Below are 27455 nucleotides of genomic sequence, written 5' to 3' on the forward strand. Positions count from 1 at the left end.
ACATACCCCTCCTCAGACCCTTCAAAGAAGACCGGGTGATTCCCCCTGTTCCGCCCGCGATGGGCACTGCTGCTGACCGCATACGATTATGCTCTGGAACACTGCTCCGGGGCAAAGATTCCTCATGCCGATGTGTTAAGCCATCTGCCCCTGCCAATCAGGCCACCTACACCAACAGCGGCCGGCGAGGTCATTGCCGCCCTCCAATTCATGGACTCATTACCGGTCAGGGCATCCCGCGTCCGCGGCTGGACTCAGGCTGATCCTCAGCTGTCATATGTCTCCCACATGGTGTAGCATGCGGCTCAGCATCGAGCTTTCCCGCAGGAGCTGAAGGCCTACAGCTGAAGACCACCACGAAGAAGCAGGAGCCCAGCATGGAGGACGGAGTGCTTCTTTTGGTCCCTGAACGTGGATGTGGCTCGCTCCTGCTGGACCTCCACAATGGACACCCAGGGGTGTCCAAGATAAAAATGTTGGCTTTCAGCTACTTTTGGTGGCCTGGCATAGACACGGACATCAAGTGGGTGGCCCAGCGCTGCGTCCAATGTCAGGCACACCAGAAGTTGCCTCCTGCAACCCAGCTCCAACCATGGGAATGGCCGGGTCGCCCATGGTCTCTCCTCCATATAGACTTTGCGGGCTCCTTTCAGGCGCATTGATCCTCATCCTCGTCACTGCATTCCAAGTGAATGGAGGTCCTCAAGATGCAGGCAACGACACTCCAGGCCACCATAGAGTAACTCTGGCACAATTTTAATATGCAAGGCATACCCGGGGTGCTGGTGTCAGAAAATGGTGCGGCTTTCGTGAGTGCAGAATCAACATCCTGGGCATTACCATTGATCAGAACCTGAACTGGACTAGCCATATTAATACTCTGGCTACCAGGGCAGGTCAAGGCTCGGAATCCTATGGTAAGTAACTCTCCTCCTGATCCCCCAAAGCCTGTCCACCATCTACAATGCACAAGTCAGGAGTGTAATGGAATACTCTCCACTTGCCTGGGTGAGTGCAGCTCCAACAACACTGAAGAAGCTCGACACCATCGAGCTTCCACCATCGAACTTCCACCATCGGGCAGCACAGTAGCATTGTGGATAGCACAATTGCTTCACAGCTCCAGGGTCCCAGGTTCGATTCCGGCTTGGGTCACTCTGTGCGGAGTCTGCACATCCTTCCCGTGTGTGCGTGGGTTTCCTCCGGGTGCTCCGGTTTCCTCCCACAGTCCAAAGATGTGCAGGTTAGGTGGATTGGCCATGATAAATTGCCCTTAGTGTCCAAAATTACCCTTCGTGTTGGGTGGGGTTACTGGGTTATGGGGATAGGGTGGAGGTGTGGACATTGGATAGGGTGCTCTTTCCAAGAGCTGGTGCAGACTCGATGGGCCGAATGGCCCCCTTCTGCACTGTAAATTCTATGATAAATTAAACCATCCAGGACAAAGCAGCCCCCTTCATTGCTCCCTTCCACAAACATTCAAACCCTTCACCACCGACTAACAGTAACAGCCGTGTGTACCATCTAGAAGATATACTGTAGTAACTCACCAAGGTTCCTTAGAAAGCACCTTCCAACCCCAGGACCACTACCATCTAGAAGGATAAGAGCAGCAGATACCTGGGAACTCCACCACCTGGAGATTCCCCTCCAAGTCACTCACCATCCTGACTAGGAAATATATTGCCGTTCCTTCACTGTCGCTGGGGCAACATCCTGGAACTCCCTCTGTAACAGCACAGTGGGTGTACCTACACCTCAAGAAGGCAACTCACCACCACCTTCTGAAGGGCAACTAGGGATGGGCAATAAATGCTGGCCTAACCAGCGATGCCCACATGCCGTAAATGAATTAAAACAAAACAAACTTTCAGCGTTCTTTTCCGCCAATGGGATCCATCACGTGAGGATTGCCCCATACCACCGAGCTTCAAATGGGTTGGCCAAGCAGGCAGTTCAAACTTTCAAGCTTGGGGTGAAGAAGCAGACATCGGGGGCTGGATTCGCCGACCCGCCACACCACTTTTCAGCCTCGATCCACTGGCGGGATTCTCCGTTACGCCGGACGGTCAATGTTGTTTCCCATTGTGGGGAAGCCCCCGCCGTCTGGAAACCCCCGGCAAAACGGAGAATCCCGACGGCGGAGAATCCCGCCCCGGGTTCCTGGGAGACCCGCTTCGCCAGATTCGTATTCTGCTACCAGACAACGCTGCATGCCACGACATGCATCGCGCCAGCCAGATGTTGATGAATCGCCACTTCCGCGCCCCGTTAAGTCTCCACTCTCCAGATATTGGCGGGAATGTCCACCGCGATCAGGATCAAACCGTGTCGGTCACAGGCCGCCACAAGTTGCTGCGGAAGTTCGTCCCAGGAGACTTGGTACATGTCGGAATTTCGGCGATGAAGCCGCTTGGATCCTGGGAATCGTGTTGGAACAAATGGTACATATTTCTTTCTGAATATGGACACAATGCCGTGGGTCTAATTGCCATGTGGACCACCTTTGAGGCCACATGTCAGACCCTCCAGCCGTACCAGCTATTAATTCAGACGTCCCAGTGCCGCTGTCTTCAGTGCTGCCTCTGCTGATATACGCCTGCTTCTGTCGCATTGTCTGTGCCTGAACGCCGTCCAGAGGCGAAACGGTAAGGCCCAACGCACTTGCCCATGGATGTGGACATTGCTCCAAACTTGGGTATGGCAGGGGGAGTGTTATAACCCCAATCGAGGTCCTGGGATGAGGACCATATGGTTTCCCATGACCTCCCCGGAATATGAACTGACCCTTTAAGGGGGCGGGGCTTTCCCTTAACAAGGAGAGCCACCACTCACATAAAAACCTCGGCCTGGGTGCAGGTCGGGGAAGGAAACCCTTTTTTAAAAAAATGTCTTATTATTGTCACAAGCAGGCTTGCATTCATCCTGCAATCATAGTGCAAAAGGAGGCCATTCGGCCCATCGATCCACACCAGCCCTTGGAAAGAGCACCCTCCACCCTATTCCCATAGCCCAGTAATCCCATCAAACCTTTTGAGACACAAAAGGCAATTTAGCATGGACAATCCACCTAACCTGTCAAAAGGATGCCTCAGGTGCCTAACCAAAGGGTCCAATTAAGATGGCAATTAGAAATCAAGTGAGAATTACTCGCAAATCTATGCCGAATTATTTTAACTGCTACCCTAGAGTACCGATACTCGTTCCTGTGTTCTTAAATATAAATAATATTTTGTAAGCCTTTGTTTTCTTATGGAGTTGATCGAAAACTTTCAGGATTCTCTTTTTTTCAGGATTTTCAGAACATACTGTAATATTTGAAGGCAGTTTGGAAACAAAATCCAAGTAAATCACCTTTGAGGACATGGTAATACATAAATTTAGTTTTGCATAATTTAGTATACTGTCCTTTCAAACATTTCAGCATCTGAAATCTGAAAAGCCAAGTGAATCAACGTTCTGTCAATGGCTGTTAATTTAGAGACTTAAGTCAGGGAGATCCAACCAATCGTCCATCAGCCTTATCTGATCTGGCATAAAAGATATACAGTGGTTCTTTCCAAACGTTGTGTCCCACTTTCATTTAATTTAAGAAATTGTGATTCTTCTTCACTCTTTCTCCATATAAATGGAGTTTGAATAACATTGTAAATGCTTCGATTTCTACAAGTCTCTGGCTTATGCTAAATCCCACTGCAATTCCATATTTGTTTGTTTAAATGGTTCTGAAGTATTTGGTAAGGTTATCACAAAATTGTGACTTGGCCGGCAGTTTGTTCATGTATTTTACTATGCTAACTTCCAGCCACAGGCAACCCAAAGAGTCAATAAAAAGTCATGCTGAAAGTTGCAGTTATACAGTTGGGTGTAGTATATTAACATGGAGGAAAGATGATTAACAGGTAGCGTGCTCCACAGTCTAAAGATGTGGATTGATCACGCTAAATTGCCCTTTAGCGTGCAAAGATGCGAAGGTTAGGTGGGGCTACAGGGATAGGATGGGAGGAATGAACTTGGTAAGGTGCCCTTTCGGAGGGTCAGTGCAGACCCGATGGGCTGAATGGCCTCCTTCTGCACTGTAGGGACTCTGAGGAAGCAGAGACTAGGGATATCAGAGGCATTTTCAAGTTAATCTTTCAGGGACAACACAGGCTGCAGGGTTGGCTCCTCTGGGTCAAAGGCTACCCACAAAGGAGGTGGCTAATGATGCCCATGCGGCAGCCTGGGACCCCTGCTGAGAGAAGGGATAACAAGGCTCATGCTGCAACTAGGGAGTTTCGTGGAACACACCATAATGACCCTGAAAGTGAAGTTTCTGTGCCTCGACAGAACTGGTAGAGCACTCCAGTACACTCACGCTACACAACCTGGCTTTGTGGTGGAAGTCGAAGGGAACAAGCGTGATGAAATCCTGGAAGATGAGAATCACAGTGCCTTTGGCCAATCGAGTCTGCACTGACTTATCTACCTAATCTCATTTACTAGCACTTGGCTCAAAGCCTTGAATGTTATGATGTGCCAAGTGCTCATCCATGCACTTTTTAAAGGATTGAGGCAACCTGCCTGTATCACCCTCCCAGGCAGTGTATTCCAGACCATCACCACCCTCTGGGTGAAAAGGATTTTCCTCGCATCCCCCCTAAGCCTTCTGCCCCTCACCTTGAACTTGTGTCTCCTCATGACTGACCCTTCAGCTAAGGAGAACAGCTGCTCCTTGTCCATGCCCCTCATGATCTTGTACACCTTGATCAGGTCGCTCCTCAGTCTTCTCTGCTCCAGCGGAAATAAAGCAAACCCGTACCAACCTCTCTTCATAACTTAAATATTCCATCCCAGGCAACATCCTGGTGAATCTCCTCTGCACCCCCTCCAGTGCAATCACATCCTTCCTGTAATGTGGCGACCAGAATTGGACTCAGTACTCCAGCTGTGCCCTCAGCAAAGTTCTACACAAGTCCGACATGACCTCCCTGCATTTGTAATCTATTCCTCGATTGATAAAGGCAAGTGTCCCATATGCCTTTTTTCACCACTCTATTAACCTGCAGAGGTTGCGAGGAAAATCCTTTTTACCCAGATGCTGCCTTCAGAGATCTATGGACAGACATGCCAAGGTCCTTGTTCTTCGCTGGTGCTATGCTGCTCATTGAATGCTTCCTTGTCAAATTACTTCTTTCGAAGTGTATCTGGCAGGCCTATAATGCACCAAGCGTTTCTGTATGTATATCCATCAACCTTTTTCTGACTGTTGCCCCATTAAAATCCACATCTGAGTTCTCTGCAGCAGAATGTATGTGCTACTTCACACTCTTGCGAGCTGCACTTGCACTACCCATTCCCCTGTCCTGGCTGCAACCTATTCAAGTCCAACATTTCACCATGTGCAGATCCCATTTCTACTCTAGCCTTGAAAGTAAGTGCAATGCCAAAAACTGAGCTAGTGGCTGCGAGTGTGAGAATAAATGACATGCTTCTTCATCATCAGTCTTTTCTTGCTCCTGTTCCTTGCCAATTTGCAATCCGTAGGTCTCCAATAAGAATAAGGCACTAACTATGGTTAGTTGGGGCGGGCGGGCGGGGTGGGGGTGGTGGTGAGACGGACGCAGGGTTGTGAGGAGTGGGTGGTGGTGTGGCAATTAAGAATAGGCAAGAATTGCATGCTTACACCATTTGTAATTTGTAAATCAAAAATGAATGTGGGTTGAGGGGGAAAGAATATTTGTATTTGAACTTTCAGCCCTGATGCTGACCAGAGGCTCAGTCTTAGCCACTTTAATAAGCATTGTATTCTCCAGCGGGGTGAAAACATGCAGCTGTGCCTGTCCCTGCCAGTAAGGTACTGCTGTCTGCAGTTGTGTGCCAACTTGTCCTGCAAGAGAGAGACAGACACGTGTGTCAGTAAGTGTGGTATAATGGGCTTGTCATGATCCTATTATTGACAGTGTGAGGAAACTGAAAGATGTGTGTGTAAGATTTGCAGCAGCAATAAGTGTGAGGATGAGGTGAAGCTATAAACTGAATTAAAAAGTGCTGGAAATACTTGGTCTGTCAGAAGCTACTGCAGGTAGAGGAAATGGTTAATGCTGCAGGTCAAATAGTGGTAAATGACAAAAGAGATGATAGCGAGGAGAAAAAAGAGATGGTGCAAAAGCAAAATGTTGCAGAAGTTGGGAATCTAAAAATAAAAACAAAAAATGTTGGGAATACTGAGCAGATCTGATGAAAGGTCATTCACCTGGACCATTAGCTCTGTTTTTCTCTCCACAGATGCGCCTGACCGACCAGCATTTCTTGTTTTTATTCAAATGAGATGGCAATGGCACAAGTAAAGGAAAAAGATGTTCCCAGAGGAGGTGTAAATGGGAAAGCAGAATCACAACCAACAGCTGCTATCATTAAAAAAAAATATGGGGGCAGAGATTATGATTTGAAATTGTTGAGCTTGATCTTGAGCCTGGAATCATATAAAAATACAATTAGAATTATACCATTTGCATTCCTGTATTCCACCCTATCACAGACTTTCCTGACTTTCCTTTGCTTCCGCATGCTATTCAACCACTCAGGTCCAACTTTAAAAATTGTTACATCCCTAAGCTGTTCTGATGAGGGATCACTGATCTAAACGTTAACATCTGTGAAGACAGAAACAGAGTTGCCAGATGTGAAACTGAAAGATGTGTGCATAACGAAAGAGAAAATGCTGGCAAATCTCAGCAGGTCTGACAGCACCTGTAGGGAGAGAAAAGAGCTAACGTTTCGAGTCCGATGACTCTTTGTCAAAGCTAACAGACATAGAAAGTAGGAAATATTTATAATGTGGAGTGAGAATGAACGATGAGCCATAGCCACAGAAACCCAGGGAAACCGGGTGCTAATGGCCACAGAAACCAAGGGGAAAGAGTGCTAATGGCAGTCCCCAGAGAGAACAAAAGATGTGAAAGGCCAAACAGCAGAGAAACTAACATCAGAGGGTGAACTGTAGATGTGGGGAAAGGGAAGGGGGAAGCAGGAAGCAAAGAGGAGAAAGGGTAAGGAAAGGTGGGTAAGATATTGGGGGGGAACATATATTAAGAAAGACAAGAAAGAAAGAAATGATAAAAGACAGTTAAAATGAATTGGGATGAAAACAAATGGGTTGAGGTGGGGTAGAGCTGATCATCTGAAGTTGTTTAATTCGATGTTGAGACCGGAAGGTGCCTAACCGGAAGATGAGATGTTGTTCCTCAAGTTTGCGTTGAGCTTCACTGGAACATTGCAGCAGGTCAAGGACAGGCATGTGGGCATGGGAGCAGGGTCTTTTGTTTAAATGGCAAGCAAAGGGAAGGTCGGGGTCCTGAATGCGCACAGACCGAAGATGCTCAGCAAAGCGATCACCCAGTCTGCGCTTGGTCTCTCCGATATAGAGGAGACCACATTGGGAGCAGCAAATGCAGTAGACCAAATTGGAAGAGATGCAAATGAAACGCTGCTTAACCTGGAATCAGTGTTTTGGGCCTGGGATATTAAGCATGGAAGAGGTAAAGGGGCAAGTATTACACCTTCTGCGATTGCATGGGAAGGTGCCATGGGTGATGGGAGAGGTACTGGGTATGATGGAGGAGTGGACTAGATTATCTCGGAGGGGAACGGTCTCTGTGGAATGCTGACAGAGGGAGTGAAGGGAAGATGTGTTTGGTGGTGGCATCACGCTGGAGTTGGCGAAAATGGCGGAGGATTATGCTTTGCATACGGAGGCTGGTGGGATCAAATGTGAGAATGAGGGGGATTCTATCCTTGTTCTGAGAGGGAGGGGAGGGGGCGAGGGTAGTGGCGCGGGAGTTGGACCGCACACTGTTGAGGGCCCTGTTAACAATTGTAGGTGGGCAATCACGGTTGAGGAAGAAGCAACACATTTTCGAAGCACTATTTTGGAAAGTGGCATCATCGGAGCAAATGCGACGGAGGCGAAGGAGTTGAGAGAAAGGGATGGAGTCCTTACAGGGTGTAGGGTGTGAAGAGCTGTAGTCCAGATAGCTGTGGGAGTCAGTGGGCGTGTAGAGGATATTAGTAGATAGCCTATTGCCGGAAATGGAGACAGAAAGATCAAGGAAGGGGAGGGAAGTATCTGAGATGGACCAAGTGAAAGTGATGGAGGGGTGGAAACTGTGTGTGTAAGATTTGCAGCAGCAATAAGTATGAGGATGAGGTGAAGCTATAAATTGAAATAAAATTTGTGTTGCGTATTTCCAGCATTTTCATTTTTCATTTCAGATCTTCAGCATTTACAGTGGTTTGCATTTACAAAGCTATGAATGTTGGAGATCATTGGTGGGTGGGTGAGTGATGTAGGTATGATGTGTTGAGCAGCGGAGTGTAAGGCTAGTGGTTCAATTGGTGGCACAGGTATTTTAAAATGCATCTGCTGACCTTCATCACTCTGTGAAATCATTGCACTGGCCACTGTACCATTTCCTTGAGCCATCACTGTTAGTATCGACCGCTGTGGTTCTCTTCTTCCACTGCCTTTGCAGTGCATGCTCAAGGCTCTCTCTCCTGAATCATGGGGATAAAGAGCCCCTCTCCTGTCTACCTCCGATACCAGGGCCTCCAGTGCTAAATTGGAGAACTTTGGAGCCCACTCTGGACATTGTTTGTTCTTGTGTCTTTCCCAGGTCAAACATGAATTTATAATAAGCAAAGTACTGTGGATGCTGCAATCTGAAACAAGAACCGAGGACGCTGGAAAAACTCAGCAGGTCTGCCAGCATCTATCAGTAGAGGAACAAAGTTAACGTTTTGAGTCCATAGACTCTATACCAGAACTGAAAGGAGGGAGAATGTAGAAACAGCAACAAAAAGTAGCAACTTTCAGAACAAGAGCCCATAAGACCATAAGACATAGGAGCGGAAGTAAGGCCATTCGGCCCATCGAGTCCACTCCACCATTCAATCTTGGCTGATTTCAACTCCATTTACCTGCTCTCTCTCTCCATAGCCCTTAATTCCTCGAGAAATCAAGAATTTATCAACTTCTGTCTTAAAAAGACACTCAACGTCCCGGCCACCGCCGCCCTCTGTGGCAATGAATTCCACAGACCCACCACTCTCTGGTTGAAGAAATTTCTCCTCATCTTTTAGACTTTCTCCTCAGACTTTTAAGAATAAAAGATTTGAGTGGGGAAAGGGGTGTTTTGCATTGAGGCAATACATGGAAGAAAAATTAACAAGCAAGGGGGGTTTAAGATGGAGGAGAAATCACTTCTCGGCTTTTTGGCTAGGATCAAGCGTTGGATTGGGCCCAAGAGGGGTGCAGTGCTTTTTCTTGTCAACTTGGATCTTGTGTGTCTCCTGTTGGGACCATGAATTGGCTCCAATTTCAATTGTTTTTTGGGCAAGCAATGAGATGGGTTGGGGGCTTGCCCTGTCTACTCTGTGCATTGGCTTTGTGACTTTGAGGACGGGATTAAATTTTTTTTTAAAGATGGAGGACGAAGGTCAAAATCTAAATTCCTGAACTCAGCATTGAGTCCTGAGGGCTGCAACGTGCCCAACCAGAAGATGAAATGTTGCTCCTCCAGCGTGCACCAGGCTTCACTGGAGCTTTGCACCAGGCCAAGGACGGGCATGTGGCCTTTCATGTATGAAATCCCTCTGGGCACAATGTTGAGTTAGGCAACTTTAGATTTTGACCTTTCTCCTCCATCTTTAACCCCCTCCCCGCCGCCTTTTTTTCAGCGTCTTCTATTCATGCATTTAGAATGGCTTCAGTGAACATGTACCTCCCTTTAAGAGATGGAGGCTGGCTTTAAGTAGCACAAGTTAGCTTGAACACATTCTAGCCTCCTGCGATCTTGCACCTCCCGCTCAGACAGAGGTCAATCACTCATTGTGATCCTCATGCCCATTTTCAAGCCTTATCAAATTTTGCAGCTGAGATTGCTCAATGTGTTCTATTCACTTCATCTTAAGCCAATGTGATCTGACATATTGCATCCTTTTTGTCAGTTTTAATGTATTTTGCTGTCAGGAGCATAATTTGTTTGTATTATCTCAACTATAGTGAAACAAAGGGGTAGGGGTGTTTGTTAGATTTGTTCATTGTAGAAGGTATCACTGCCAAAACAAGAAATCAACATTACTGTGTTTAATTTATAAAGAAAATTGAATGGCTCAAAACCATTCAGATGTGATGCAGTACAGTAGATCAAATAATAGTGTTAAGTGCATGTTTAACTTCTGGACTTGCCACTGACTAAATGACTTCCCTTAGTGAAGCCATCAGATCAAGCACTTCATACAAGTATAATAGGGAAGGTGAAAGAAATTGTAAACTGCTGTATCAGTCCCATCCATCAAAATGCAACTTTTAAAAATTGTGACTCAATACCGGGTTGTTTGAGAAATTGACTGAAAACCAAGTCTTAAGAGGATAAAGCATGATGCCAGGAGTCCGGCATGTTAACTTAAAAGGAAGCAATATTGTCCAGTAGCTAATAACAACATCGGATGTGGTTTGTTTCACAAAGATCAGGTTGGTCAACGGTTTCTTTCCTGGTCTATGCTGGTGCATCTGATCACAGGGATGGTAGCAATTGGGATGCTATTGTTCACCCCAATGTCCTTGGATTAGGAAGGGGGAAAAAAGCAACCAAGGTTACAATTTTTTATTGTAGTCCATTGACACTTATAAATAAATGTATCAACGTAATTGTTCTGCTTGATCATAACAGCCAATCATTTATGGCCATTTGCGGTCTAGTTTTACAAAATAGAATGGTGAGATAGGACAAGAGTGCTACTGCCACCTGTGGAACTCTAACCCAGAGGGCACGATTTTCCGGAAAAATTTCTAAGTTCATTTGAGGCAGGTTTTTCAGGGAGTTTCCCGCTGGCTCTGCCAGCGAGTTCCCCCACCACTATTCAATGACACTTCGTCATTTTGTGGGGCACTGGGGAGTTTCTCAATGGTTTAGCCCACACTTGGAATTATTTTAGCACTGGGGAGCTGAACTCGGGGATCGGGCCACCATTTTGAAACGGTGCCCCAATCTCTAAGTGAGATTGTGGGCCCCCCCACTGATGGGCATGTCAACCCCCACACCCCTGAAGTGAGGGCAGCCCGCTATGGGGTGCCTGGGGGCTCTCCTTTTCAGGACCCCCAACCCCTTTACAGCACCCCTCCCTTCCAGGACCCCCATCCATCACCCCCCCACTTCCTAGTGGCCCCTACTTACCTTTCCTGAATACCTCCACCAAACCACCCCCATCCTCTTTTCATAGGTATGGCCCCTCTTGGCTCGTGATGCTTGGCAGTGCCACTCTGGCACCTGGGCACCCTTGCACTGCCACCCTGGCACCCAGGCAGTGCCCTTGTCATCTTGACAGTGCCATCCAGGCACCTTGGCCGTGACAGGGTGGCAGTGTCTAGATGCCAGCTGGGCAGTGTCAAGGTGCTCGCGTTCCAGGGGGAGGACCAGGGAGCCACCCTGCACTTATCCTGATCACCCAGTGGTCTCTGATGCCCCCCGTTTATGTGGACCAGTGCTGAATGGCGCCCAGATGCAGCCTCACTGGGAGGCTGGAGAATCGAGATGAGGCCGGTGGATGCTGGGTAAGTTCGTCAAAGCCGGTTTAAAACTGGGTTCTGTGGAAGCCGTTTGGTCCCGCCCCTTTGTGGCGTGATTCGGATTCCAACGCCTCGTGAATCCCGTGAGGCATGAAGACTGTCTGGAAGTCCACATGGAGGCTCTCCTGGCATTCATCGGCTACTTCGCGCTCAAGGGAGAGCGCAACTTGGCCGGTGGATCGAGCCCAGAATGTATCACTGCCATCAAAATACGCCCCTACGTTTTCTTGTGTGTCTGTACCTTTATTTTTTTTATCCAGAGTAAGAAAAATAGAGAATTTATTTTAGACAGGTGTGGGGGGAGGGGGGGAGGTGTATAGGAACTGATGCAGTGAAAATTAACACTTAATTTGTTTTTCTCTAACAAATCCTTTTTATAGTATTATTTTCCTGAGATTTCAAAGTTCTGTTTATTTAGGCCTGTCGTCTTGTTTCCTGTAAGAGTAAATAAACATTCAACTCCTGAAGTTCTATATCAAATCTTTTTTTTTTTATAATGCTACATTCAATTTTGTTGGTCATTATTTTTTAAATTTTGAATTAGTAATAGCAAAGCAGATTCTTCTAATTGGTCAAGCTGACTCCATATTGACTTGTTTTCATTGTTTTGGTTTCTAATTTCATAATTTGGCAAATGCCAAAAAAATGTTAATTCTGTCTCACTGAGTTGAAAGATCTTTGACATGGCTATTAACGTAGCTTTTGACAGCTCAGGTAAAGACTTTGGATTTGGATTTAATTTTTTTAATTGTTGTTTTGCTGCTTACCCAATCTTCCTCCTGCTTTAGTATTTTACAATTCCAGAATATATAGAGGTTTTTAAAAAATGAATTATGTCAAAAGTCCTAATGCAGGACATGGAAATGCTTACACAAGAATAAATTATTTGAAGTATATATTTTTACACAATTTCACATCTTTAAGTCAAATTAAGTATGAACTCCAGTGAAATTATCTAATAAAAGAAATCTTAAGTAATGCTTGCCATTGTACATTAACTGAAGTATTGCTGAACATAAAATAATTTTACAGCTGTAACTGTATTAATATCTACTTTTTAAAATTCCACTTAAATAAACATCTGAATTATTATGTCCGGAAATATGATACAGTTAATATGGTACAGCTTCATTTTGCAGAAAATCATTTATTTGACTAAAAACAGCATCTCCTAATTTGGGGAGGGGGAGAAAATGGAGCAGAGTCATCCTTATCAGGACATTGCGCAATATAAGTTCTTTCTTTGAGGCCAAAGACCTAGTGATCTCGAAATACATTAAATTTTAAGTAACTTATTTCATTTTTGTTGTGTTAGCTGTATCATTTTCTTGGAAATTTGTGGTCATTTTGGTGCTGAATTTAAAATAACAATTTTAACACTTTATTAACATTAAAATTAAAAGTAACAAAATACTGTGAATTGCATACTGGGGAACATTCTTTACATAAGTAACAGCTTACAAAGGTTACTTTGCAATGAAGTGCGGCACAGTAGTACAGTGGTTAGCACTGTTGCTCACAACGCCTGGGACCTGGGTTTGATTCCCGGCATGGGTCACTGTGCGGAGTCTGCACGTTCTCCCTGTGTCTGCGTGGGTTTCCTCCGGGTGCTCTGGTTTCCTCCCACAAGACGTGCTTGTTAAGGTAATTTGGACATTCTGAATTCTCCCTCAGTGTACCCGAACAGGCGCCGTAGTGTGGCGACTAGAGGATTTTCACAGTAACTTCATTGCAGTGTTAATGTAAGCCTACTTGTGTCACTAATAAAGATTATTATAAAAAATAGCAACATTTTCCCCCATTCTTTTGACTTTAATATGTCCTTGGAATCGTCAAAGAATGTTTATTTTTCTCTTGGAAACACATGCAAAATTTCTTCAGAGTGCATGCAAAACAAATGGAAACATAACAAAAAGAAGATTAAATAAATTACTGTTTTCAGCTTCTGAATAAAATTATAACTTCATACCTGATGAGTTTCTTTGGTTGCCTTTTGGGTTTGGGGCACACTGATCCTTAAATTGTTCTCAGATTCTCAGGCGAGATGTTGCACAGAGCAAAACTGCAATATGGTTGTGGTAAAACACAGTTTTAATATTGGTTTTGCTTACTAGGTTTTCACCTCACCTCATCAGCAAAACTCAGTTGTGGGTGTCTTCATTGTAAATTAACCTGGGAGCTAAAAAAACATTTGCTCACTGACCGTGGTGGAATTTTATGGTTAAATGTTTCTGTCAGCTCATGTGAAAGAGGAATCCAGAACATTTCCTTTGAGACTTAACATAAGGAATCAATAAAGGACTTAAATAAAACAATGTGCTTTGGGTTTATTTTTGTCTCTACCTATTCCAAGTTTATTTGACTGCTGTTTGTATTAAGTTGCTCATAAAGTAAGATGAAGTCTGAAGCAGTCACCTTTTCACTAAGACAAAATAATGATTATTCTTAAATTTAGTTTGAGAATATAACAGAAAAGAAGTGAGAGGCATAGAAAGTGGGACTTATTAAAATTTATTCAGAGGGGGAAAAGCACACAGATGAAATGAGGAAAATAGGTTTGCTGAAGATTGAGAAAAGAACAGATGCAGAGACAGAAACAAAAGTGCCAGTGAAATAAATTGGGGAAAATAACAAATAGATAGGGAAAAGATTTTAAAAAAGAGAACCAGGGGCAGGATTCTCTGACCCCGCCCCCCCGGCCGGGTCGGAGAATCGCCGGGGGCTGGCGTGAATCCCGCCCCCGCCGGCCGCCGAATTCTCCGGCACCGGATATTCGGCGGGGGGCGGGAATCGCGGTGCGCCGGTCGGCCCCCCCCCCCCCCCCCCCCCGGCGATTCTCGAAGTCCCGCTGCTGTCATGCCAGTCCCGCCGGCATGAATCAAACCACCTACCTTACCGGCGGGACTGACGGGGCTCCGGGGTCCTGGGGGGGGGGGGGGCGATCTGGCCCCGGGAGGGTGCCCCCACGGTGGCCTGGCCCGCGAACGGGGCCCACCGATCTGCGGGTGGGCCTGTGCCGTAGGGGCACTCTTTTCCCTCCGCCTCGGCCATAGCCTTCACCATGGCCGTGCGGAAGAGACCCCCCCCCCCCCCCCCCCCCCCCCCGTGGACTGAAAGTCCACTAGGCAAAAATAAACTTGGGTCAAAGTACTGAACCTTTTCACAACAATTTGTCTTCATGTAGCACTGTTACGGTAGAAAAATGTTGGCCAGCACGGTGGCGCAGTGGTTCGCACTGCTGCCTCACGGCACCGAGGGTCTTACCCCCACAACCCAAAAAAATGTGCAGGGTAGGTGAATTGACCAAGTTAAATTGCCCTTAATTGGAAAAGAAGAATTGGGCATTCTGAATTTATATTAAAAAATAAGTAGAAAAATGTTCTGTGGCATTTAACAGGCATAACGAAAACGGTAGACACCGAGGCAAGAAATTAGTTATTAGGAATGTGCCTTGGTCATACAGATGGTTCTATGTTCAGGAGACTGGGGCATGGAACATGTGGAGAGGTTTAGTGTCGGAATTCCAGGGCATGGGGCCTCAATGGCTAAACACAAGTGGGTGCAAGCAAGAGGTTAGAGTCAGTGAAACAGAATTTGTGGCAGGGGGCTCGCAGCATTGGAAGATTTGCTGACATTGGAAGATGAGGATGAGAGCTTTAAATATAATGCTGAGAATTCTGTGAGGTGCTGGAGACCAGGAGCTATCCCGCCCTGGATCTCAAAAGAACCATAGAATTGGGGCTGTCCGTGGAAAATGCTGAAAAACGGACCCGCGAAAGAGTTGACGACTGCAAAACTCCAGAACTGTTAGAGAAGCTTCCCCAGATGACTTTGGGGTGCAGTCACGAGAGTGCTGTACCTGCGGCCGAAGGATATGCCCAAAATAAGACTGCCAGAATTGTCAGTATGCGTACCGCCCAGGCCAGAAGCCAAAGCCACCTCAGGTCGGGCACTGCAAATCCACCAGCCCAAACAGGATGAACTAATGTAGTTGAACAGCATCACTACCCCCAAAGTAGGAAAAGGGATGTTTTACTGCAATTGTACAGAGCTTTGGTGAGTACACACCTGGAGTATTACTTGCAGTTTTGGTGTCCTTATCTGAGGAAGGATGTCCTTGCTATGGAGGGAGTGCAGTAAAGATTCCCTGGATGGTGGACTGTCATATGAGGAGAGACTAAATCGGTTCGGATTATATTCATCGGAGTTTAGAAAAGTGAGAGGAAATCTCATAGAAACTTATAAAATTCTAACAGAATTAGGATAGACTCAGAAGGAACGTCCCTGATGGTGGGGAAGACCAGAACTAGGGGTCATAGTTTGAGGATAAGGGGAGGTTTCTTCTCACAGTCCAAAGATGTGAATGTTAGGTGGATTGGCCATGCTAAATTGCCCCTTAGTGATCAAAAAAGATGTGTAGGTAATGTTGAGGGATTATTGGGATAGAATGGGGAAGTGAGCATTAGTGGAATACTCTTTCAGAGGGTCGGTGCAGACTCGATGGGCCGAATGGCCTCCTTCTGCACTGTAGAGATTCTGTGACTGAGGTGAGGAGAGTTTGGTGAATCTTTGGAATTCACTACCACAGAAAGTAGCTGAGGCTAAAACATTGTGTGACTTCTAGAAGGAGTTCGATATAGCCCTTGGGGCGAAAGTGATCAAGGGATATGGGGGGAAGGCAGAATCAGGATATTGAATTTGATGATCAGTCACGATCATGATGAATGGTGGAGCAGGCTCGAAGGGCCGAATGGTCTTCTGCTTCTATTTCTATGTGTGTTTCTATGTATGCATGAAGTCGTCGAGAAATATCCCAAGATGTTTCAGGAGAGCCGTGGCAAGATCAAAGGAGCAAGGGCAAAGATCTACGTGGGCCCAGAGGTCCTACCATAATCTTTTGGGCATGACCGGTCCCCTATATCTTGCTCACCAAAGTAGAGGCCAAACCTTGGTGGAACTTTGGCATAATATGCCTGGTACAGTTTGCGGAATTTGCTATGCCAGTGGTTCTAGTAGTAAAACCTGACCAGTCGGTCTGCCTTTGCAGATACTATAAATTGATGGTCAACGGAGTCTCTTGCCTTGACCGGTACCCCATGTATTGAAGATCACTAAGCAAAGCTGGCTGGTGGTTTCATGTTTACCAACCTGGACATGAACCATGTGTACCTCCAATTGGAGTTTCATATGGCATTCAGGAAGTTCGACACCATCAACACTCCTAAGCGGTAGTGCAAATTCACCCGGCTGCCTTTTGGAGTCTCATTGGTGTGCACCATCTTTCAGCGCATAATTACATACACAGCAATACATACTCATGCATGAAATACTACAGACTAAACTATCACTACTGCTAAAGCCTATACTTAGCTTCGGGCGCCCACTCAGTCAGAGGAACAATGGCCGTTGTTCAGTTCTGAGGCTGCTGGGGTCGAAGTGGTCGAGGGGAACAGCTAACGTCGTCCGTCTGGTACTGAGCCTTGACCTTGGACTTACTTGCTTCTGGTGTAGCTGGCGGAAGGGTCTCTCCGCTGTGAGAGCCGATTCCAAGAGAGCGATTCTCTCTTGGGGCCTTCTTCTTATACCCGAAGGGGCTTCGCACGCTTTTGGGCGGGCCTTGAACTTGGCCCCAATCAATTGGGCCATTTCTTGATCATTCGCATTGTTCCTGACCAATAAAGGGGTGGGTGCCCTGATGGCTGGGCGTGTCCTATGTGGCCATTGGCCTTGCTTTGTTTACGCTTTCGGTTTGGGGAACTGGCGGCGCGAGGCCTGGAGCCAGATCGGTTACTTAAGTATCTTCCTTTGTTCCCGGAGATGGGCCATCCATATGCTAATGGGACTACAGTTTCGGTCTCGTCTGGGAGCTGTTTCTCCAATATGCAGACAGGCTCTGTGCCTGCTTGCTTTCTTAACATTGTCCATTTTTCCCTGCAATCTTTGCAAATGTCCATTTTGTATTCTGGAAGAGGCCATCCCAGATGGCTACAAGTGAAGGCCACAAAGCGGGCAACGACCCCGCGAAAAATGATGGAATTGGAGTTATTTCTAGGCCTCATCAATTATAATGGAAAATTTATCCCCAACCTAGCCACCTTACAGACACCCCTAAACACATCGCTGAAGAAAAATCGGAAGTGGTTGTGGCAGGTGCCACAGGACGGGAGCATTCACAAAAGGGAAGCAACAGCTGCTGTTGTCGAATATCTTGGCGCACTATTAACTCACAAGACCGCTGGTACTAACATGCGATGTCTCTCCTTACGGAGTAGAGGCAATCCTCTCCAATCGTTCGTACAATGGCACCGAGGGACCAATTGCATATGCTTTACGAACCCTGGCAGATACAGAACGTCGCTATGCACAAATCGGAAAAGAGAGTCTGGCCACGATATTTAGAGTGAAGAAATTCCATCCATACATCTACGGCCAAAATTTTATGATCATTACGGACCATAATAATAATCTTTATTAGCATCACAAGTAGGCTTATAGTAACACTGCAATGAAGTTACTGTGAAAATACCCTAGTCGCCACACTAAGGGAGAATTCAGAATGTCCAATTCACCTAACAGCATGTCTTTCAGAACTTGTGGAAGGAAACCGGATCTCCTGGAGGAAACGCAAGCAGACACGGAGAGAAAGTCAGACTCCGCACAGTGACCCAAGCCGGGAATCAAACCCGGGTCCCTGGTGCTGTGAAGCAACACTGCTAACCACTGCTAGTGGAAACATCCTCTCCATGTCCACTCTATCTAGGTCTCTCAGTGTCCTGTAAGTTTCAGTAAGATTCCCGTCATCCTTCTCAACGGGCTTCTCAAATTAATCCATGTTATTTGCCTTAACTACTTATTGTAGAGGTTCCTACATTCTGATCATTCTCCGGGCAAGAGTTTCTTCTAAGTTCTTTTTGGATTTATCAGTGATATTGTATTTCATGCCCCTAGTTTGGTTAATCATTTAAAACAGGTCGAATAGATCACCTCTCAATAAATACCTCTAATAGATCATCCTTAATGTTTCATATTTAAAGGGCTGTAATCGTAGGATAGGAACATAGGAGTAGGTTATTTGGCTCCTCAAGACTACTGTGCCATTTCACTAGATCATTGCTGATCTTCAACCTCTGCCATCTTCATTCACTATCCTCATATTCCTTAATGTCATTGCTATCTAGAAATCTATCAAACTCTGAACATATTCAATTACTGAGACTCCACAACACTCTGGAGTAGAGAATTCCAAAGATTTACCACCCTCTGAAAAAATGTTTCCTCATCTCTGTCTTAAATGTCTTATTCTGCCTGAGACTGTGTTCCCTGGTTCTAGACCCCCAACCAAGGGAAGCATCCTTCCTGCATCTATCTTATCAAGCCCTGCATCTATCTTATCAAGCCCTGCAAGAATTGTGCACATTTCAATGACATCGCCGCTCATTCTGTTGAACTCTAGAGAATATAGGCCCAATTTCTTCAATCTTTCTGCATAGGACAATCCCACCATTCCCAGGATTAGTCTGGTGGTCCTTAGTTGCACCCCCTCTGTGGCCAGGATATCCTTCGTTACCTAAGAGGACCAAAACTGCATACAATACTCCAGGTGTAAACTCACCAAGGCTTTCTATAACTCCAGCAAGTCATCTTTATTCCTGTACTCAAATTCTCTTGCATTAAAGGCAAACATAAAATTTGCCTTCCTAATTGCTTATTGCACCTGCATGTTAGCTTTTGGTAATGTATGAACAAGAATGCCCAGGTCTCTTTGGGCATCTTTGAAGGCGACACAATGCCAAGAACCTGGGTTCGATTCCAACCTTGGGTGACTGACTGTCTGTGTGGAGTTTACACTTTCACCCCGTGCCTGTGTGAATTTCCTCCGGGTACTCCGGTTTCCTCCCACAGTCCAAAGATGTGCAGGTTAGGTGGATTGGCTATGCAAAATTGTCCCTCAGTGGCCAAATATGTGCAGGTTAGATGGATTGACCATGATCAATGTAAGGAGTTACGGGGATAGGGTGGGGACATGGGCCTCGGTAGACTGCTCGGAATGTTGATGCAGACCTCGATTGGCCAAATGGCCTCCTTCTGTTCTGTAGGAATTCTATGGATTCTATCAACATTTCCCAATCATTCCCCATTTAAGAAATACTCTGCATTTATGTTTTTCCAACCAAAGTGGATAACTTCACATTTTTCCACTTTTATTCCATCTGCCAAGTTCTTTCCCACTCAGTCTGTCTAAGTCGCCTTGAAGCCTCTTTGCATCCTTTTCACAATTCACATTCCCACCAAGTTTTGAATCATCAGCAAACTTGGGAATATTGCATTTGGCCCCCACATCCAAATCATTGATATAGATTATAAACAGCTAGGGCTCAAGCACTGATCCGAGCGGTATTCCACTGGTCATGGCCTGTTAGCCTCTGATTGATCTGTTTATCCCTTCTGTCCATTAACCAATCCTTAATCCATGCTGATGTTTTCCCCCAATCCAATGGACTCTAATTTTGTTTATTAATCTCATGTGTGGAATCTTATTGAAAGACTTCTGAAAATCCAAATACACCACATCCATTGGATTTCCCTTATCGATTCTGCTACATCCATGAACAGTTCCAAAAAGTTTGTCAAACATGATATCCCTTTCATGAATCCATGCCAATCTCACCATTATTTTTGAAATGTCCAGTTATCACATCCTTTAGAATAGATTCTACCATTTTCCCCGCTAGTCATGTAAGGCTAACGGGTCCCTTTCTTGAATAGTGGGGTCACATTTGCCACCTTTTTATGCAGCCACTGTTCCAGAATCTATAGAATTTTGAAACATGATCACTAATGCATTCACTGTAACGGAGGTGAGGTGAGAGGAGGGCTGCGGACATTGGAGCTTGGTTAGCAGGTTTTGATGGGCCTGCGAGGCGAGCAAGGCGGGGGAAGGGATTGATACTGGGAGAAGTTTTTTCGAGAGGAAGTGCAGGGGGGGATTCTGGGAGGGGGAGGGGGTTCGATGTTAACAATGGATAGGGGCGGGTCATACGCATAGAGCATTGCCCTGTGGTATGATAGAACATAGAACAGTACAGCACAGTACAGGCCCTTCAGCCCACGATGTTGTGCCGACCATTTATCCTAATCTAAGATCAACCTAACCTACACCCCTTCAATTTACTGTTGTCCATGTGCCTGTCTAAGAGTCGCTTAAATGTCCCTAATGACTGACTCCACCACCTCTGCTGGCAGTGCATTCCACACACCCACCACTCTCTGTGTAAAGGACCTACCTCTGACATCTCCCCTGTACCTTCCTCCAATCACCTTAAAATTATGTCCCATCATGACAGCCATTTCCACCCTGGGGAAAAGTCTCTGGCTATCCATGCCTCTCATCACCTTGTACACCTCTATCAAGTCACCTCTCTGCCTTCTTCCCTCCAATGGGAAAAGCCCTAGCTCCCACAACCTTTCTTCATAAGGTGAGATGCCGGACTGGGGTGGGCACAGTAAGAAGTCTTACAACACCAGGTTAATGTCCAACAGGTTTGTTTCACATCACTAGCGTTTGGAGCTCCAAAAGCTAGTGATTTGAAACAAACCTGTTGGAATTTAACCTGGTGTCGTAAGACTTCTGACTTTCTTCATAAGACATGCCCTCCAGTCCAGGCACCATCCTGGTAAATCTCCTCTGGACCCTCTCCAAAACATCCACATCCTTCCTATAATGAGGCAACCACAACTGGACACAATATTCCAAGCATGGTCTAACTAGGGTTTTATAAAGCTGCAGCAAAACCTTGCGGCTCTTAAACTCAATCCCCCTGTTAATGAAAGCCAACACACATACGCCTTCTTAACAACCCTATCAACCTGAATGGCAACTTTAAGGGATCTATGTACGTGGACCCCAAGCTCCCTCTGTTCCTCCACGCTTACAAGAATCCTGCCTTTAACCCTGTATTCAGCATTCAAATTCAACCTTCCAAAATGAATCACTTCACATTTATCAATGTTGAACCCCATCTGCCACTTCTCAGCCCAGCTCTGCATCCTGTCAATGTCCTGTTGTAACCTGCAACAACCCTCAACTCTATTTACAACTCCCCCAACCTTCGTGTCATCGGCAAACTTACTAACCCACCCTTCCACTTCCTCATCCAAGTCATTTATAGAAACCACAAAGAGCAGAGGTCCCAGAACAGATCTTTGCTTGACACCACTGGTCACCGACCTCCAGGCGGAATACTTTCCATCCACTACCACTCGCTGTCTTCTTTTGGCCAGCCAATTATGTATCCAGACAGCCAAATTTCCCTGTATCCCATGCCCCCAAACTTTCTGAATGAGCCTACCATGGGGAACCTTATCAAATGTCTTACTGAAATCCATAAACACCACATCCACTGCCCGACCTTCATCAATGTGTCTCATCACATCCTCAAAGAATTCAATGAGGTTTGTGAGGCATGACCTGTCCCTCACAAAGCCATGCTGACTATCTTTAATCAAGCTATGTTTTTCTAAATAATCATAAATCCTATCTCTCAAAATCCTTTCCAATATTTTGCTCACCACAGACGTAAGACTGATGGGTCTGTAATTCCCAGGGATTTCCCTATTCCCTTTCTTGAACAGGGTAACAACATTCGCCTCCCTCCAATCATCCGGTATTACTCCAGTGGAGAGCGAGGACGCAAAGATCATTGGCAACGGCGCAGCAATCTCCTCCCTCGCTTCCCGTAGTAACCTTGGGTCTATCCCGTCAGGCCCAGGGGATGTGTCTATCCTGATGCTTTTCAAAATTTCCAGCACATCCTCCTTCTTAATATCAACCTGTTTGAGTCTATTAACCTGGTTCACACTGTTCTCATGAGCAACAAGGTTCCTCCCTCTAGTGAATACTGAAGCAAAGTATTCATTTAGGGCCTTCCCCATCTCCTCAGACTCTAGGCACAAGTTCCCTCCACTATCCCTGATGGGCCCTATTCTCACTCTGATTATCCTCTTATTTCTCACATAAGTGTAGAATGCCGTGGGGATTTCCCTAATCCTTTCCGCCAGGGCTTTTTCATGCCCCCTTCTAGCTCTCCTCAGTCCATTTTTGAGTTCCTTCCTGGCTGCCTTGTAACCCTCTAGAGCCGAGTCAGATCCTTGCTTCCTCAACCTTACATAAGCTTCCTTCTTCCTCTTGACTAGAAGCTCCACTTCTCTTGTCATCCAAGGCTCCTTCACCTTACCATTCCTTTCTCGTCTCAGTGCGATAAAAACTATTCAGCACTCGCAGCAAGTGCTCCTTAAACAACCCCCACATTACTGTTGTGCATTTCCCCAAGAACAATTGTTCCCACTTTATGCTCCTCAGCTCCTGCCTAATAACAATATAATTTCCCCTCCCCCAATTAAATACCTTCCCATACTGTGTGTTCCTATCCCTCTTCATGACTATGGTAAAGGTCAAAGAGTTGTGGTCACTGTCACCGAAATGCTCTCCCACCAAGACACCTGACACCTGGCCTGGTTTGTTGCCTAGCACCAAGTCCAATATGGCCTCCCCCTAGTCGGCCTATCTACATATTGAGTCAGGAATCCTTCCTGTACACACCTGACAAAATCTACTCTTTACAAACCATTTGCACGAAGGAGGTTCCAGTCAATATTAGGGAAGTTGAAGTCACCCATGACAACAACTCTGTTACTTCTGCACTTTTCCAAGATCTGCCGCCCAATCTGTTCCTCTATCTCTCTGCTGCTCTTGGGGTGTCTATAGAAAACTACCAATAAAGTGACTGCGCCTTTCTTGTTTCTGACCTCCACCCATACTGACTCAGTAGACAAACACTCCTCAACTACCTCCTTTTCTGCAACTGTGGTGCATTCCCTAATTAACAGTGCCACTCCCCCTCCTCTTTTACCTCCCTCCCTATTCTTCTGAAGACATCTAAACCCCAGAACATCTGACAACCATTCCTGCCCCTGTGAAATCCATGTCTCCGTAATGGCCACAACATCGTAGTACCAAGTACTGATCCATGCTCTAAGTTCATCTCCTTTATTCCTGACACTCCTTGCATTGAAACAGACACATTTTAACCCATTCCACTGAGTACAACTTTGCCCTATCAACTGTCTATCCTTCCTCAGAGACTTGCTGCATACTATTTCTGCCTGTTCACCATCTACCTTATCCTCTGATCCATAGCTCTGATTCCCATCCCCCTGCTAAACTAGTTTAAACCCACCCAAAGAGCTCTAGCAAACCTCCCAACCAGGATATTGGTGCCCCTCCAGTTTAGGTGCAATCCGTCCTTCATGTGCAGGTCCCACCTTCCCCAGAAGATATCCCAATGATCCACATATCTGAAGCCTTCCCTCCTGCACCAGCCCTGTCGCCACATGTTCAGCTGTACCCGCTCTCTGTTCCTTGTCTCACTTGCACGTGGCACTGGTAGCAATCCTGAGATCACTACTCTGCTTGTCCTGCTCTTTGGCTTCCAACCTAACTCCCTAAAATCACTCTTTAGATCCTCATCCCTTTTCTTAGCTATGTAATTGGTGCCTATGTGCACCACGACTTCTGGTTGCTCCCCCTCCCCCTTAAGAATCCTGTAGTCTCGATCCGAGACATCCCTGGCCGAGGCACCCAGGAGGCAACATACCTTCCGGGAATCTCGCTCGCGACCACAGAATCTCCAATCCATTCCCCTAACCATTGAGTCTCCTATCACTATTGCTTTTCTATTCTCCCCCCTTCCCTTCTGAATCACAGAGCCAGACTCAGTGCCAGAGACCTGGCCGCTAGTTGGATAATGATGGTGGATACGAAGGGGGGGAGGGGTTGAGAGACCCCAGTTAGGATAGTCACGTGGAACGTGAGGGGGTTAGGAGGTCCAGTCAAGAGGTCAAGGGTGCTTGCACATCTTAAAAGTTGGAAAGCCGATGTAGCAATGCTACAAGAGACTCACTTGCGGGTGAAGGACCAAGTGAGACTTAAAAAGGGCTGGGTTAGTCCGGTGTTTCACTCTGGATTTGATGGAAGGGCTCGACAGGCAGTGGTAATGGTCAGCAAAAGAGTATGGTTCCAGATGAAGAATGTGATTGCAGATCAGGGCGGCAGATATGTTATTGTGACAGGGGCCCTGGAGGGAAGGTTAGTGGCCCTGGTGAGTGTACATGGTCCCAATTGGGACGATGTGGGATTCGCGAAGAAGGTGTGTGGGGCCATCCCCGACTTGGGGGACACACAAACTGATAGTGGGGGGGGGACTGGAACTTGGTGCAGTAGCCAAGGTTGGACAGGTCATGGCTGCGCTCGCTGGTCCCGTCAGGGGGGTGCAAAAGCTTTGGCTGGACTAATAGTGGAAATGGGACAGGTGGACCCTTGGAGGATTCTGCACCCGAGGGAGCGGAAGTACTCGTTTTTCTCGGCTGTCCATAAGGTATACTCGCGGATCGACTTTTTTGTGGCGGGAAAGGCTTTGCTGGCTGCGGTTAAGGGGTCGGAGTACTCAGCAATTGCAATATCAGATCATGCTCAGCATTGGATGGATATGGTACTGGAGAAGGGGGTAGTACAGAGGCCGGGGTGGAAATTAGACATGGGACTGTTGGGGGACCAAGAGTTCTGTGACAAAATTGAAAAAGTAATTGAGGAATATGTAGGTTTCAACTGTACGGGTGAGGTGTCGAAGGCAGTTGTCTGGGAGGCTCTAAAGGCGATGGTGAGGGGTGAGGTGATCTTTTTTAAGGCTAGGGTGGACAAAGAGGAGAGGTTGGAACGTCAGAGGGTAATAGATGAGATGCTGGAGGTAGATAGGAGGTATGCAGAAGATAGGGACCCAGCGAAGTTGGAAAAGAGGAAGGAACTACAGGAGAGCTTTGACCGACTGTCTACCAGGAAGGTGGTGCGCCAACTGAAGCAAGCAAGGGGTGCAGTTTATGAGCATGGAGAGAAGGCATGGAGTTTACGAGCATGGATAGAAGGAGTATGTTAGCAGGTCAGCTTCGGATGGAGGTGGCGGCAAGGGAAATTATTCAGGTGTGGTACAGGGCAGGACAGTTGGTGGTGGCTCCGGATCAGATTAACAAGGTCTTTGAGGAATTCTATGAGAGGTTGTACAGGCCAGAGCCACCTGGGGGAAACCGGGAGATGCAGGAATTTCTGGATGGGCTGGAGTACCCGAGGCTAGGGGAGAGGGAGAGGGCTACATTAGGAGGGGAGATAGTGGAGCAGGAGATAAAAGATGCAATTGGAAGGACGCAGTCGGGGAAGGTGGCATGGCCAGATGGGTTTCCGGTGGAATATTATAGAAAATTCAAGGATAGGCTGGCACCCCTGATGGTGGGGAAGTTTGAGGAGGCGATAGGGAAGGGGGTGTTACCACAAACTTTGGGGCAGGCATCGATTTCTCTGTTGCTTATAAAAGATAAGGATCCGACGGAGTGTGGGTCGTACAGGCCCATATCACTTTTAAACATGGATGCAAAGGTATTGGCGAAGGTACTGGCAGGAAAGCTGGAGGAGTGCCTCCCGAAGGTGATGGGTGAAGATCAGACAGGGTTTGTGAGAGGGAGGCAGCTCTTTTCGAACATTAGGAGAGTATTGAACGTGGTTATGGCACCGGTGGAGGGAAAGGAAACAGAGGTGGCTGTGGCATGGGACGCCAATAAAACGTTTGACCGGGTAGAATGGGGGTACTTGATGGCAGTTCTGGAGTGGTTTGGGATTGGCCCATGATTTGAGGACTGGGTAAAGCTACTGTATAAGGAGCTGCGGGTGAGTGTCCGCACAAATAACATCAGCTCGAGATACCTTTCTCTCCACCATGGGACTAGGCAGAGATGTCCTATGTCCCCCCTGTGTTTGCACTCGCGATTGAACCATTGGCCATCGCGTTAAGAAGTTCGGGGGTGTGGAAAGAGATAGTGCGGCGGGGATAGAGCATAGGGTGTCCTTCTATGCCGATGACTTGTTATACGTGTCGGAACTGACTGTGTCAATAGGGGAAATATTGGAGCTGCTTCGGGTGTTTGGGTCTTTTTTGGGGTACAAATTAAATCTAGACAGGAGTGAGTATTTTGTGGTGTCTCGGCCGGGGGTGCGGGCAGGGGTGGGGGGGCTGCCATTCTGTAGGGCAGGGACTCACTTTAATTACCTGGGGGTGCAGGTTGCTCGGGATTGCGGGGGACAGATACAACATTTCTAATTTGGGGAACGGAGTGGAAGCTGATCTGGCAAGGTGGGATGGTCTCCCTCTGTCACTGGCGGGTCGGGTACAGGCGACTAAAATGAACCTGTTGCCACCATTTCTGTTTATTTTCCAATGCCTGCCGATTTTCCTGCCAAAGGAATTTTTTAGAGAGATTGAAGGAATGATTACCTTGTTCATATGGGGAGGGAAGGTGGCCAGAGTTAGAAAGGTGCTGCTACAGAGGGGAAGGCAGGTAGGGGCTTTTGGGTCTTCCGAACCTGATGTATTATTACTGGGCGGCGAATGTGGAGAAGGTACGGAGCTGGGTCCAGAGGGGTTAATTTCCAGTGGGTCAGAATGGAGGTGAGTTTGTGTAGGGGATCGGGATTGAAGGCGCTAGCAACAGCACCGCTCCCAATGGCCCCAGGGAAATACTCAGGGAGTCAGATAATTTGGAGACAGTTTCGCCAACAATTCGGGTTGGGGGCAGGGTAAAGGGAAATGCCGATTCAGGGGAACCACAGATTTGAGCCAGGGAAGTGGGACGGAAATTTTCAGAGATGGGAGGAAAAGAGGATTAAGACACTAAAAGATTTATTTCTTGAGGGTCGGTTTGCAAGATTGAAGGAGCTGGGAGCGAAGAATGGGCTGGAGCAGGGTGA

At 46.7% G+C, this 27455-nt stretch overlaps 2 protein-coding genes across 5 annotated transcripts in view; one reads left to right on the forward strand and one right to left on the reverse strand.

Annotated features, from left to right (window-relative positions):
• Positions 1 to 13809, reverse strand: part of omd (osteomodulin) — a 45752-nt gene extending 31943 nt beyond the window's left edge. The window contains exon 1 of the mRNA XM_072472642.1: positions 13578 to 13809. The gene's annotated coding sequence lies outside the window, so the exon portion shown is untranslated. The remainder of the gene's footprint in view (positions 1 to 13577) is intronic.
• Positions 1 to 27455, forward strand: part of cenpp (centromere protein P) — a 452755-nt gene that overhangs the window by 227844 nt on the left and 197456 nt on the right. The window lies entirely within an intron of this gene.

Source organism: Scyliorhinus torazame, chromosome 13, assembly GCF_047496885.1.
Source record: "Scyliorhinus torazame isolate Kashiwa2021f chromosome 13, sScyTor2.1, whole genome shotgun sequence".
NCBI classification, from domain to species: Eukaryota; Metazoa; Chordata; class Chondrichthyes; order Carcharhiniformes; family Scyliorhinidae; genus Scyliorhinus; species Scyliorhinus torazame.